Source organism: Daphnia pulicaria, chromosome 1, assembly GCF_021234035.1.
Source record: "Daphnia pulicaria isolate SC F1-1A chromosome 1, SC_F0-13Bv2, whole genome shotgun sequence".
NCBI lineage: Eukaryota > Metazoa > Arthropoda > Branchiopoda > Diplostraca > Daphniidae > Daphnia > Daphnia pulicaria.
The window spans coordinates 20,303,506-20,317,001 of NC_060913.1; the positions used below are offsets into that span (position 1 = coordinate 20,303,506).

The 13,496-nt window shown below is 36.7% G+C and overlaps 1 long non-coding RNA gene across 1 annotated transcript; it reads right to left on the minus strand.

Moving 5' to 3' along the window:
- Positions 1-8,708: 8,708 nt before the first annotated feature.
- LOC124329328 lies at positions 8,709-10,164 on the minus strand. The gene is made up of 3 exons (XR_006916747.1): positions 9,931-10,164; positions 9,707-9,854; positions 8,709-9,522 (listed from the first exon to the last, which is right to left on the minus strand). It is a non-coding gene; the product is annotated as an uncharacterized LOC124329328 (long non-coding RNA).
- Between the last annotated feature and the right edge of the window lie 3,332 nt (positions 10,165-13,496).

The window sequence follows — 13,496 nt, forward strand, 5'->3', positions numbered from 1 at the left end:
GCCGAGTTATTAGTGATCTAGTATCATCATTTGATCGATTTCCCACCCAGCCAAGTCGCCATTTTTATCACTCTCCCTCGCGCTCATTCAAGTTTTCCGAGTCATAACTAGCGTCTCAGGTTTAAGGGCGAGAGTTGAGAAATCTGGCGATCTCGGCGAACAGTTTCATACTCCGTAACATTTCATACTGTACCTTCTTAGCCAGCTCTCTCCCCCGAATAATCCAAAAAAGTTGGGGAATAAATTGTCGGTCCCTGCGTGATGCATCTGCAATAGATGTCTTCCACTCCTTTATCTGGCGGGTAGGGTTGTGAACGAAGCGGCTGTTGCGCTTTGGTACAACACCGCTAGGGTGTCAACGCCCTGACGCACGGCAACGTCCTTGAGCTTGACGCGTCGTATCGTATGCCAGTCAAAAAGGTATACTTTTCGTCTAAATTCGTGTTATCTTTGCTCGCCATCACTACTCCCTTTCCCCACCAAACTACCTTTTGCGAACAGTAAAAGATGTTGCCGAACAGTAAAAGAGGGTTGTAGGCATCATATAGGGCAGTTTTTTTACTCTGTCGATCCGACCGCCAAAGCGTAAATCTCCGTCTTGTCCGAGTTTCCGACTTAAAGCCAACAGATGAGAAAAGAACGAAGGGGTTTCCTCGTTTTCCTCGACCATGGTTCTCCTGGAAGGATTCCGTTTAATAAGATCCTCCGTGTTTCCTTCTAGCTTTAAGAAAGACGAAATATTAAACTGGTCTAAGCTGACTGCCAACCTATCAAACAGATCAGGAGTTGTTTGGTCATGATACAGTTTAGTTGTTTTGAGCTCTGTGGGCGCGGCCATCCAAAGCAGGTCCGTATGGCAATCTGATTCAAGTTTCCGGAGAAATTCTGGGCCGCCTTGCCAGATTTGCGCCGTTCTTTATTCTCAAGTAATGCTGGCACCAAGAAGATATGGACCATTTTTCATTTGTTATTCATGTTTGCCGCACATACCAAAACATTTTTTTTTATAAGTTTTTGGGTATCACGTTTGTTGATGACTGTAGGCACTGAGCTTAGAAAGCGATAAAAGACATTTTCAATCTTAGTAACTGGGAGTAGATGGAGGCAAAAAACTTGTTAACGAAGCACATTTACGCTTTTATAAACAGCAATGCGGTATGCTGAAAAGACCAATCTTTTGTAACGGTCTGAATATACACTAATTCCAGTGATATCCCAAACCTTTTAATTTAACAAAAGGAATATTAAGAATATTATAGGGGAGACTGGAGTAAAACGGGACACCGGGTCAAAAGGGACAGTGGGGGGAAAAATAGTAGATGTTAATAAAACTTTACAATTTTTTAGTATGTTATGTAAATCTGTATAATCTACTTTGGCATGAAATTTGGTTGATTTTTGTCAATAACTGCATGAGTTATTGACAAAACTAAAAAAACGGTTTTTTTTAGAAATTTTTGTCTCCGCCATTTTATGTTTATAGAAAGAAATAAACGCTAATGGCATGTAAATTTAATATGGAAATGAAGCTGATTCATTTCTTGATCGTTTAACAAGCGATCCACGATTCAAGTAGACCGAAATCATGGAGGGGCTTTCCAGATCTAAATCCGGAAAAGGCCTTAAAAATATAAATAAAATATAGGCATGTTTGTCTTCGCACGCCGGATTTACCTGCGTTTGCAGAATTACAAAATTCCCACCCGATTAGGAGTTATTTAGCTCTAAAGTTTGGGTTTTTTGAATTTTGTCAGAAAGTGGGGGGGGCTTTGACATCCATTTTCGGAAAAGCGGGGGAACTAGGGAAAAAACTAATTTTTTCAAAAGGTTTGTTGCATACTCAACCACCGAAATCCAAAAGGAATTTCCTTTCTGGATTTTATTGGTTGAGACATGACTGATTTAGTGAAAGGATAATTTAGCTGGTTTCCCTCCCTGGCTTGCAGCCATTTTTTCGTACGGTCCGCTGCGCTCCTGGCGGAAGCCAGCAGAAGGTCTTATATATCGGCCTTCACATTAGACCCATTGCATTTATACAGGCCTTCATATATAGTGGACCCAGATTTCTTATTGGCCGATGTATAAGACCTTCTGCTGGCTTCCGCCAGGAGCGCAGCGGACCGTACGAAAAAATGGCTGCAAGCCAGGGAGGGAAACCAGCTAAATTATCCTTTCACTAAATCAGTCATATCTCAACCAATAAAATCCGGAAAGGAAATTCCTTTTGGATTTCGGTGGTTGAGTATGCAACAAACCTTTTGAAAAAATTAGTTTTTTCCCTAGTTCCCCCGCTTTTCCGAAAATGGATGTTAAAGCCCCCCCACTTTCTGACAAAATTCAAAAAACCCAAACTTTAGAGCTAAATAACTCCTAATCGGGTGGGAATTTTGTAATTCTGCAAACGCAGGTAAATCCGGCGTGCGAAGACAAACATGCCTATATTTTTTTTATATTTTTAAGGCCTTTTCCGGATTTAGATCTGGAAAGCCCCTCCATGATTTCGGTCTACTTGAATCGTGGATCGCTTGTTAAAACAAAAATTAGAATTTTAGATCAATTCATTTAGACAGTATGAACTTTTTAAAAAAAGAGTCGTAATCGGGAAATCGGGACAGCTGTTTTTGCCTAAAATGGGACAGTTACGGACCAATCAGCGTACAGCATTTTTAAGAGGCTCGATTTCCTGACCTAGCAACGCAGGATGTCCTACTGCTCCATAAGGAATTTTGTTTATATAAGAAAAAAGGTTCATTAACAAAATAATCAAATTGAAACATTTCTTAAATTATAGAGTCTATGCAGTAGGACCCAATTCAATTTTTTCAATTTTTTCAAATGTATTTAAAAGAGAAAACAGAGGACGTCCCTCACCACCCACCCCAGTGTCCTCAATTACCCCAAAAAATAGGCCCCTTCCACAAATCTGAGGCAACTTTAAAGGTATTTTATGGGGAAATGGTTCATGATTAAATTATATAAAAAATATGAGGGGTTCATTATAACATGGAATACATAAAAACAAAATTTTAAAGAAATTAAATAATTAGTTTGGGAGATATAGGGGGAAAACAAAAACCGTCCCATTTTACTCCACTCTCCCCTAATATTAAGGAATTTAAGCACGCCGCTTACCACACAGCTATTTAAAATCAAAAACTACTTCTGCCGGCTTTTAAAATAAATAACCTCGTAGATTAATTTAAGTACTTTTTCAGAGTCATTTCTTGTCCTTGAGGACATTAAAACAAAGGCTAAAGAGACTTGTTTCATTTAATTCGATAAACGAATCTTGGAGTGTGTGGATCACAGCTGCATAAAAGGGGCTTTAACGATTCGAAGGTTTCGTCAAGAAACCACCGTTTTACTCTTTTCAACAGCTCCATTTGGTGGTCCGTGAATAAAACTAAAGCAAGACCTGGTTTCATAGCGCATTAATATCATGCAACTGGAACTCCTTTGGTGGTACTTTTTTAACTAGGTCAAAATCAATTTTGGATGAATTAAGTGGTCTTTCATTCCTACTCTACACCAATTTTCGATTTTACGGAGAAGAGTTTTTGTTGGATTAAAAAAAAATAGAGAAGATTTTCTACAATGGCTTTGGCTGGTAGCCCAATCAAAACTGAATTCTCGAATTCTTGACGGCAACTATTTGACGGCTTGTAGTTGGTCAATCTCGCTTCCTAGCCTGGATGTATCCAATAATTAAGTACCAGTTAGATAAAGAAATCTATAAAAATGGGTAAAACCACTGGAATACCACTGCTCGGTGGCCCATGCTGCATGGAACCCTCAAAAGTTGTTGTGAACTTTTCAATTAGGCAGTCCGGATCGTCCATCTGGGATCACGAGTGGACCAGCATCTCAGCCGGTGCTAATACTAGGGCTTTCTTTCCTCGAGCAAAGTCGGCAGCGATTATCACGAAGCATCACATTTCCAAACAGGTTGTCCAATTTCTATCTGGACATTCATTTCTTAACTCCCTTCAACGTCACTTTGGTTTTAAGGACTCTCCTGCTTGTGGCTGCGGTGCTCCTCTCGAATCCACAGAGCATTTTCTGTTTTACTACCCAAGTTTCTCCCACTTGTTCGCTTTTCCGTGCAGCCTGTAGTAGTAGCCATGTCAACTGGCTACTTACTCTCCCATCGATACCGGCAAATTGCGTTGTATAGGAAGCTATGTGTCTCTTAATTCACCAAACCAAACGTCTCCACTAGGGCTTCCCTTAAAGAAGCCCCGCGTTCTTGCTAGTTTGAGTTCTTCTTTCCTCGTGTCTTTATAGGCCAGTTTATTTTTTATTCTCTTTTTATTCACTCGCTAAGACCCTCGGATGTCATTCTGGGCCCCAAGACCTTCTTATGCGATTCCAGAATGCAACAAGCAGTTCTTACGCAGCGTTGGATGGATCATTTGCTCTCCTCCCTATTTCCAGTAAACACATAATTCACTCTCCTGATCTCCCTTCCCCCTCACGCTAGTCAAAGTTTATCCACTGTAACTGCGCTCTCCGCTCTCCGTGATGGTTTGAGGCTGTACCGGCGGTCGTCGTCTGACGGTCCAACCCAGCCGAGTAGACTAAAAAATCCAAAACCATCCGGAGCTCGTGGATGTGGCGCCCACTCAGTGTGGGGTAAATAGGCCTAGTTTCCCATTTTGTGTATATCTCATTATCCCCTATTCGTGTATATTTTACTCAAGAGATGCTGCTCTGTGTCACCACATCTTCCCTGTATAAATGCCTATACATTTGGGTAGTACTCCGTCAAGAGTTGCGCCCAGTTATTAAAAAAAAAATACCACTGGAATAACAAAATAATTGGCGGAATCAAGCTTCAAGGATCACCGTCAGACTTTGCCACCAACAGATTGGGCAAAAGCTGAAAATGAGTATACGTTGGTGATGAGACGATTGCTGGCGTTAGTGATGATGGTTGAATGAAAATGTTTGTTTCATTAGATGCAAATATTTATTTTGATGTACAATAAATGGAGATTTAGTTTTGCCACTTATGTGCGGCAGCTTTGACATCTTGTGGATGAATAACCAAAAAATCTTCATTGAGATTATGCGCTTCGATTTGATTGTTTACTTAGTTGTAATTTGTGATATTTACAAGCCATGAAAATGAGCCAGCGATTAAGCCAATCGGCTTCTTCTTCCTCATCCATCATGTCAAATTATGCTGAGTATGACGTAACTTACCACGTTTAGTTGGCAACTCGCAAGGATATTACAAACAATATTGTGGTTAACTTCGGTGGATTGCTTCTTTTCGCTAATAATGAGCAACACTTGAGACCTGTACCAAAGAACTGTACGATTTTTTGGTGAGGATTACATTTTTTTATGTTTCCTGAAACCTGAAATATTCGTCAGAAAACGTTTCGGAACCATGTGATGTACCACGACCACTCGAATAATTACTAGGGGGGGGGCACCGATATGATTTCATTGAACAAATTAGTTAGTCAGACACTCAATTTTACATACGTCCAAAAGTTTTTCTCTTACACGAGTTAGTGTCTTTATTTTGCCTGCTCTGTCCGTTTCCGCATTTTCTCCCCTTTAAGCGACGGTTCGCCACAGATATAGTGATCACAGCCTTGCCAAGAAACTAATACCAGATGCCCCGGACGGTACCAATACCAATTGAATTCTCCTGGGATTAGCTAAACACGAGCCTGATAGAATAATTCTGTGTGAAAAATCACGCTTCACTTTAATCAAAATGTTTGTCTAGTTTCCAAGCCCAGTTTTCCATTTCAATTTGACTTAGAGAGAGAGTTGTGGACGACTGGGTCTTTCTTTGTTTGCTGTTGGAAAATCAATTTCTATCCCAATTTTCTGCCTTGAAAAAGTCAGGAAATTTGCTAACAGATTTGATTAAATTCTTTAAAAATGTCTATCAACCATCTAAGGTTATGCCTTTGTGTATTTGTAATACTTTCCAAGATATTAACAAATTTTTTTAATTAAAAGGATGGATTAACAACGATGGATCCATCCACTGGTGTAAAGTAAAGCAAATTCTTTGTGAACTTAGACGACTGAAATAGGTTTTCCAAAAAAAGGAGTAAGAAATAGAGGAGAGCGGGGTCACACAGGACCAAAAAAATTATTTTCCCAATATCTCTTAAACTATACATGATTTCTGATAACAAATAAATAGCAAATTGTTAAAGGGCCCAATATCTATGTCCCCTAATTTTCATAAAGGTCGGATCATAAGTTTAGCTGTTTTCAAGCTTTGAAAAAAAAATGGAAAACAAAATTTATTGGGGGAAACTGGACAGAGAGGGGGTGATAAAAGATATGGTTATAACTCTAATGCTATTGCAAAGCTATTGAAAATGAAATTCTTAATAGTAAAATTTGTCATTAAGGTAATATAATATGTAAAAAAAAAATAATGATAATATGTTATCAAACTTTGGTGTTTAATGCTTAGGGGGGTTGAATGGACAACGCAGCGCTAAAAAATTACATGGAGGAGGGGCTTAGAAAGTTTCACATTTTTATAGCCTACTGCTCTTGCAGTCCGTTATTACCCCCAAAAGATGTCCAGTACTACCCGCAGCAAGGACATTTTTTAAAATCATTATAATTCTCAAACGATTGACCGTAACAAAATTTTTTTAACAAAACATTAAAACAGAATGAATAAAGTATGTTATTCAACCATTAAAATTTTTTAAACCGTTAAGGTTGTTTAGTGATACACAAAAATATGGAAATGACAAACATAAAATTTGACCAACATTTTTTTATTTTTTCTATAACTCAAAAACTATTAGCAGGATTTTACTTAAACTTATACCCTGTAGTTGTAATGAAATTCTTCATTTCACACAAATTTTTATTTTTTTCCTCATCCCCACCGTCAGTTATTGAGCTTGTCCCACCTGGTACGTGTCCAGCGTGACCCCGCTCTCCCCTACAAGTAAATTTTTTTTCATCTGTTTATATTTCTTTGTTTATATAGTACCAAAAATTATAAGAAAACGTTCTAATGAAATGGAGAAAGTCATGTGAGCTCTACATCAGTCTATACACAAAGAGTTGAAGTAAAGCGGCGATTGGAGGACGATTTCTCACAGAACAAAGTTCCCTTGGTGGTTTTTGGCCATAAAAAGCGTTATTATACAAGATATCGCACCAATCTGGAGCGTCGATCAAATTTTTCATTTACTTGTTTTTTTAAACTAAGTAAATAAATGAAACTCTGTTAGAAAGATTATATATTAATAAATAAAACACTTTTTGCTTCAATTCCATGTCGAATTGAAAGACATATTCCTTTTTATTGAGTATATTTGTTATATGAAAGTATCAACATTTTTTTATTTGCAGATATATTTCTTTGGTTATTGATGAAGAAATACCGTGCAATGAAGAAGATGTTTGAAAAACTGAAGCTTGATTTCAATGCTCTAAATGAAAAACAATTTTTAAAGGAATACGTTTTCGTCATGAAACCTGTTTGTGAATAATTGAAAATTCTAGAGGCTGACAAACAAATTGGAATGGGCTATTTATGACCAAGTCTTACTCTAAAGTTGGCGTCTCTTAAGTATGACACTACTATCCCTCTTTGACAGGCTTTAGTATAAATAGTCTATTGGATGCCATTCAATTTAGGATAGTTTTTCTGTGTTTATAATTGAAGTCGTTGTATGACTGTGGAATTCAGGATGTTTTTATATTTCATTACGTTGGAAAAAATGTTCTCTGACAACAAACTTTGGCTAGCAAAATATATCAAATCCCATGTTTAATCTCTCATTGCTAAACAAAGATAAAGATAATATTGAAATTGTGAAGTGTCTCAAGGCGGCCTCCCACTACACCCTTCTTCTTAAATATATCTCAAATTTAAAAGAGTAAGCAAAAAATTAATTGACTGGCAATTTATTTACATATCAAATGAAAGAAGTGACGGTACGTCATCTATCTGGCCATCGCGATACTTCTATCTGGCCCAAGTTCAGAAAAACAACGAAAGAAGAATTTTTTTGCTTTAATCGCAAAGAAAACCAAAAAGAAGCGATCTCTTGATGAGATCGAAAACTACCTTAATTCGTGTGGCAGTTTAGATAAATTGAGTGACTTTTCAATTATCCAACCGATATATAAGTAACTGTTTTAATGTTTCTTATTTCAATTGTTTTAAAGGCGTTACTATGTGACACTTCCATTTTCTGCATCAGTGGAAAGACTTTTTGTGATAGGTATTAAGTCATACTTCCCAGGTGTGGTTTTGCATTTTGCACAAAATGGGAACAACAAATGTGACAACAACATCTTCTCACCTGTTCAAATAGCAATCAGCTACTGTAAGTTGCTCATTATATACCATAAGAAACAGGAACGAATGTAAAAATGAAATAGGCAGGAAACTGTAAATTCCCTTGTTTTTATTTTTAAACATCGTCTAGAAGATGGCGGCAAAAATTTTTATGATTATGAAACACTATTTCTGAGAGGAGGAATGATCCGCTATCGTGGCTATTCATCTACACACCGGTTAGAGACAAGTACTGCATTCCATTAGATACGTAAAAAACCCGAAAAGTACAGTTACTTCAAAGTGCCGTGGCTTAGGTAGCCAACAAAAAAAAAGGAACGAAATCCGAGGCAATAAGACTGTCTTGTTACGATATCTAGAGTTCAAGAACACACAGACAGCAGAACTTTCCACCGGTGTCGTTATGTCCACCATCTCAAACAGTACACACATTATGAAACTTTGCTTTTTTATTCTTTTTCATCACCTTGTGGTATTTGCGGTTTTCCAATGGACTGTCTGATGAACGACATTGAAGAGTCTCCGATGTAACGCAGCAGCACTTTTTCCTGGACGAAAACTGTCAATCGACGTGAAAGAGTAAAAAGAAATCGAATTCAAATTAAAACCACAATGTGTCGTTCGGGCAAAATTTTGCGTTAACGTTTTCACAATTTCGGTTTTGGCATTAGAAATCAGCGGAGGAAACCGTGATGGATATCGCACTTACGCACAGTTAGGGATAGATCCAAAATGGAAGGAGGAACAGAAGCAACCGAGAGTGTATCGTGGATATCAATTGGCTGGAACCTCTTTGAGTCTACCTAGTTTCCGACGTCACAAAATGGCCGATTCCATTTCCCAGCTTCATTTCTAAAATTTTTCTTTGGCAGTAGCCCGTGCTCTTGATACACGTGATCACTCTAACGTGATTAGAGTAGGCTATGATTTTAACCTAAGACATGAAATTAAATGATACTTCAAAATTTATTCTACAAAGGAAAGGGAAAATCTCCAGTTAGAATTGTTAAAACAATTCTGGGGGAGGCTTACAGGGATGCTGGATTGTTAGAACCAACAAATAATGAAGTATTAAAAGTTTTGAAAAACATGAAAGAAACTGATAAAAGCATTGTATTAGCAATGTAAAAAAATCTAAGAAGATATTTACTGTGACATTCAAACAAAATTGCCAATGGAACTGATAATACTCCAAAAAACACGACATAAAAAACCTAGACAGAAAGAATCTTTCAATATTCACATTATTCAAGGATTTAAGAAGATGCTGGTAAGTAAAAAAAAAGTTTTATCATTAAAAAATACAACCTATTGAATGTCTTTCTTTAGTCGGACAGATGAGATCACAAAATGTTTGGGAAAGTGATATTGAATTAGAGTAAGTTTCTGTTTCCTTACCAAATGTATCAGTCAAAGAAGATGCTGATAAGTAAAATAATTATTTTATCATTTTAAAGTCCAAGTTATTTAATGACTTTCTCTAGGTGGCAGATGAGATCACTCAAATGTTTGATTTTTCTATCAACAAAGAGTCAGCCTCTGTTTCCTTACAAAATGTATACGTCGAAGAAGATGCTGGTAAGTAAAATCATAGTTCTATCATTTAAGGGGGTGTGACTTACTCTGCAAAGCCGTATGAGATTAACTGGCATCAAGATGTTACTGTTCTTAAAAGTAAACAACAAGATTGTCAAACATTGATAAAATGGTGATTTCGTGAAAAAATCAGTTATCGCAATTCTTTTTCACCATTGTCTTATCTCTTTTCATGATTTACTTCACAAAAAAGCAATTGAAGCTGAACTTGAACTCAAGTTCAAAATCAACACTTTACTTGTTTTTAATTACACATTTACACATTACTTTTTTGCTTTCACACTATTGATTATTTATTTTATAATACTACTTAAAGAGACAGAAACAGAACCGACCGAAAATTTGATTTAGATTTTTAGTTTTTGACGTTTGGAAATAAGAATAAAAAGAAGAGAATGTATAGGAAGGTATTAATTTTTAACACTAGGTGTCGCAATGTTATAAGCAATAAAATGAGCGACAAAATTTAAGCACTGCACAAATCAACGATAGTTAAGCCATGGCTTACTCTATGGTTAAGGCCTGTAGACTAGTATCTACTGCCATTAAGGCGAGAGGTGTGGCCAAATTCCCTATCCTTGCCCGGGCAAGAGCCAGTAAAAAAAAAAGAGGCTACACTTTCGCCATCTGGTATTTCAAGATGAAAATCTCGTTGTAAAGTAAATAAAACTGCGTTAATCGTATTAAGTTCAATAGAAGTTGTTTAGGAAAACGACAAAATAAGGTAAAAGTACATGTGCATAATTCCCGCAAAATTATTCTAATCAATTACTCCGTGAAACACAACCTTTATTATAAACTGTAAATAAAAATAGCTTCCTCCCGATCGAGAATTGAACGCCATGCCTGTAGCATGGTAGTAGACAACGCTAAACAGTCGCCCATCATTGCTTAAAGGGATCGTAAAAAACTTGAAAGATTACATATCTACCTAACCATTCTAACGAGAAAGCAATATCGAACGCCAGATTGCGAAGTTGCAGCCTCGTTTTTTCTTCTGATTGCATCTTGCACGGGGAAAGGATAGGGAATTTTTCAGATCCTCTCGCCTTCATGGGGCAGGATTCAAGTTTACAGGCCTTAACCATAGAGTAGACCGTGGTTGAGCGTTGGCGCCTCACCGTTTAACTGCAATTGAGCAGTACGCCACATAACTAAAAAAATTTAAGTGACCGACAACTCTGTGGCTTCCAATGAACAGTCCCGGAGGGCGTCAAAATTCAGCTTATATGCTTTTCTTATGCGGTGGTTTTACATAAACAGTACAGTGCATACTTATAATGAAACTAGGTCTCCAGTTACAACATTTTTGGAATTGAATACAGGGAAATTATTCAATTTTACGTTTTCGACAGCACGATATATAATGAGACCGCAACACACTCGAAGTATAAAAAATTTCGAGCTGTTCAAACCAAAGGACAAAGCTGTTGGCAATGGCAATGGAAAACAAACTACAGCTGAAACCATCCTTTTGTTTTTGAACTTTCATAATAGACAAGCTAATAATAGAAAATTCATAATAGCAGCCATAGTCGGTTACATGTCAGTGTCAATTTTTTGGGGCTCAGAAAATGCAGCTTTTTATAAACCTACCTGTAAGGCTACTATCTAAGATTCTTTTGCCTAAATCCAAGATTCAATCGCTTTAAGCCTGCAAACCTCTTAGACTATAATTGTAAGAATTTTAAAAGTATGAAGTTTTCTTACATTTCTTGTTTAAATTGCAATTTCCGTCGTGTTGTGGCATTTATTTGAATTTAACTATTTTATTACTAAACGAATTTCTTTTTCCATCCTGATTGAAGAAAGCAAATGCTACAACGGGCTCTCTTTGTTTCACAAATTGTTGTTTTCATTGGTTGTTTCTGAATCTTATCAACTGTCGTAGATTAAGATCCCTTTTTGCTGGCTGGAGGCACTACTTGAAACACTTTTCTCGACCATTATCGCCAGGCTTACTGAAACATCTCGAATTCAAAATTCACGCTAATCGCTAATCATCTAGCACTTGCGCATTTCTTTTTTTTCTGGATATTTTCCAGTATAATTTCAGTAAAAGTTCTAAACAGTTCCGATGCCCAGACCCCAGGAGGTTTACCTCAAGTCAATCCATTTTTTCAGAAGGGAGTTTGCGTGAGTCAACTAACTGTGTTTAGGCTAGGCATATTAAAAATGTAAATAAATTTATTAAATACATGTGTTTGTCTCAAGTTAAGCTGGTGATTGGCTCTTTGTTAAGTTGTTGATTGTCTCTGTGGCAAATGAGCAACAACTTCATTTTATTTGTGTTTGACTGGTTTAATCATAAAGTATTGAATATGTTGCGTACTCGTTAACGATATTCATTTAGAAAATTTACCATCCCTGGTGTAGGAATCTTATTTGTTTCATTGGATGTGTGAAGAAATCAGATTTTTTGTTTGTTGAACGTCAAGAAAATCATCAAAACAACGATTTCATTCGACTGTTGACATTCCTCACCTATATTTTGCTTGACTCAGCTAGTCCATGACAAAAATTACTTCAATCCCTGACGTGATATTAAAATATAGTACGGTTTACTGGATAAAGGGAGTCACTAAATGGACATTATATTTCCAATTTCTCAATGTTTATTCAGGTTTTATTTTTGAAAATTAATAGCTTGGTACTTGGTAGCTGGTACCTTTATACCAACTAATATTTAAACTAAGGTGTATCTTGTAATCATGTGTATGCAATAATTTTATTGATTAATTTTCAATAATTGTCAATTTGTTGTTACAGGAAGAATTTATTACTTTCATTAGTTTAAATTGTCGACGACATTTGTCATCGCGAAAGGTAAGCAAGACAATTTGATTTCGTTTAAGTTGCTGGTATGTGTTTTGGCTGTTTCCCATTTCTGCATTTCGTGAATTTTGGACGAGTCGCACTTTTCTATCAAGTAGCAGTTACTTGTGGTCGTGGGAGTGGTGGGCGAGTTTTGAAAGGAAGACAAGCAATAATAAAAAACCTACCTACAACTTTGCTACATTTCATCTGAACAGTCAACGGTTGTTTGGACGTGCTTTATTGAATTGTCCCCATCAGTTGCTTAGCTGAGGCCTGACGTTATTTTAATAATAGAGAAAAATCTCAGTGATTTTTGCCTGTTTCTTCTCTGGCAGAAGTGATTCTAGTCATCATAGAGTTTGTTTATCGAATGTTGACAGTGAACTTTATTACTCCATCGACAGTGTGTCTTAAACAAAATTTGTTTTTAACGGAATCCTTTTCAAACACATAGATTGCTGAATTTTTAAATTTGACAGTGCTATCGTTAATGATTCAGCCAAATTATTTATATTCTGGATTGGAGCCCAGTTCGTTAATATGTAATCCTTGCTTGGATATTTTGATAAACATTTAGAAGATTTAGAAGATAAGACCCAACAAGGTCACAAGCTCCAATATGATAAAGGAAGTATTATCAAGCAACATGCAAATTTCATTGAATTACAATGAATAAGAAAGTTTTTCTCTGCAACTTATTGATAGCGTCACTATAACTCCATGAACAGTGGGACGAGCGCTAGAATATTTCGACATTTTATTGAAAGGATAATAA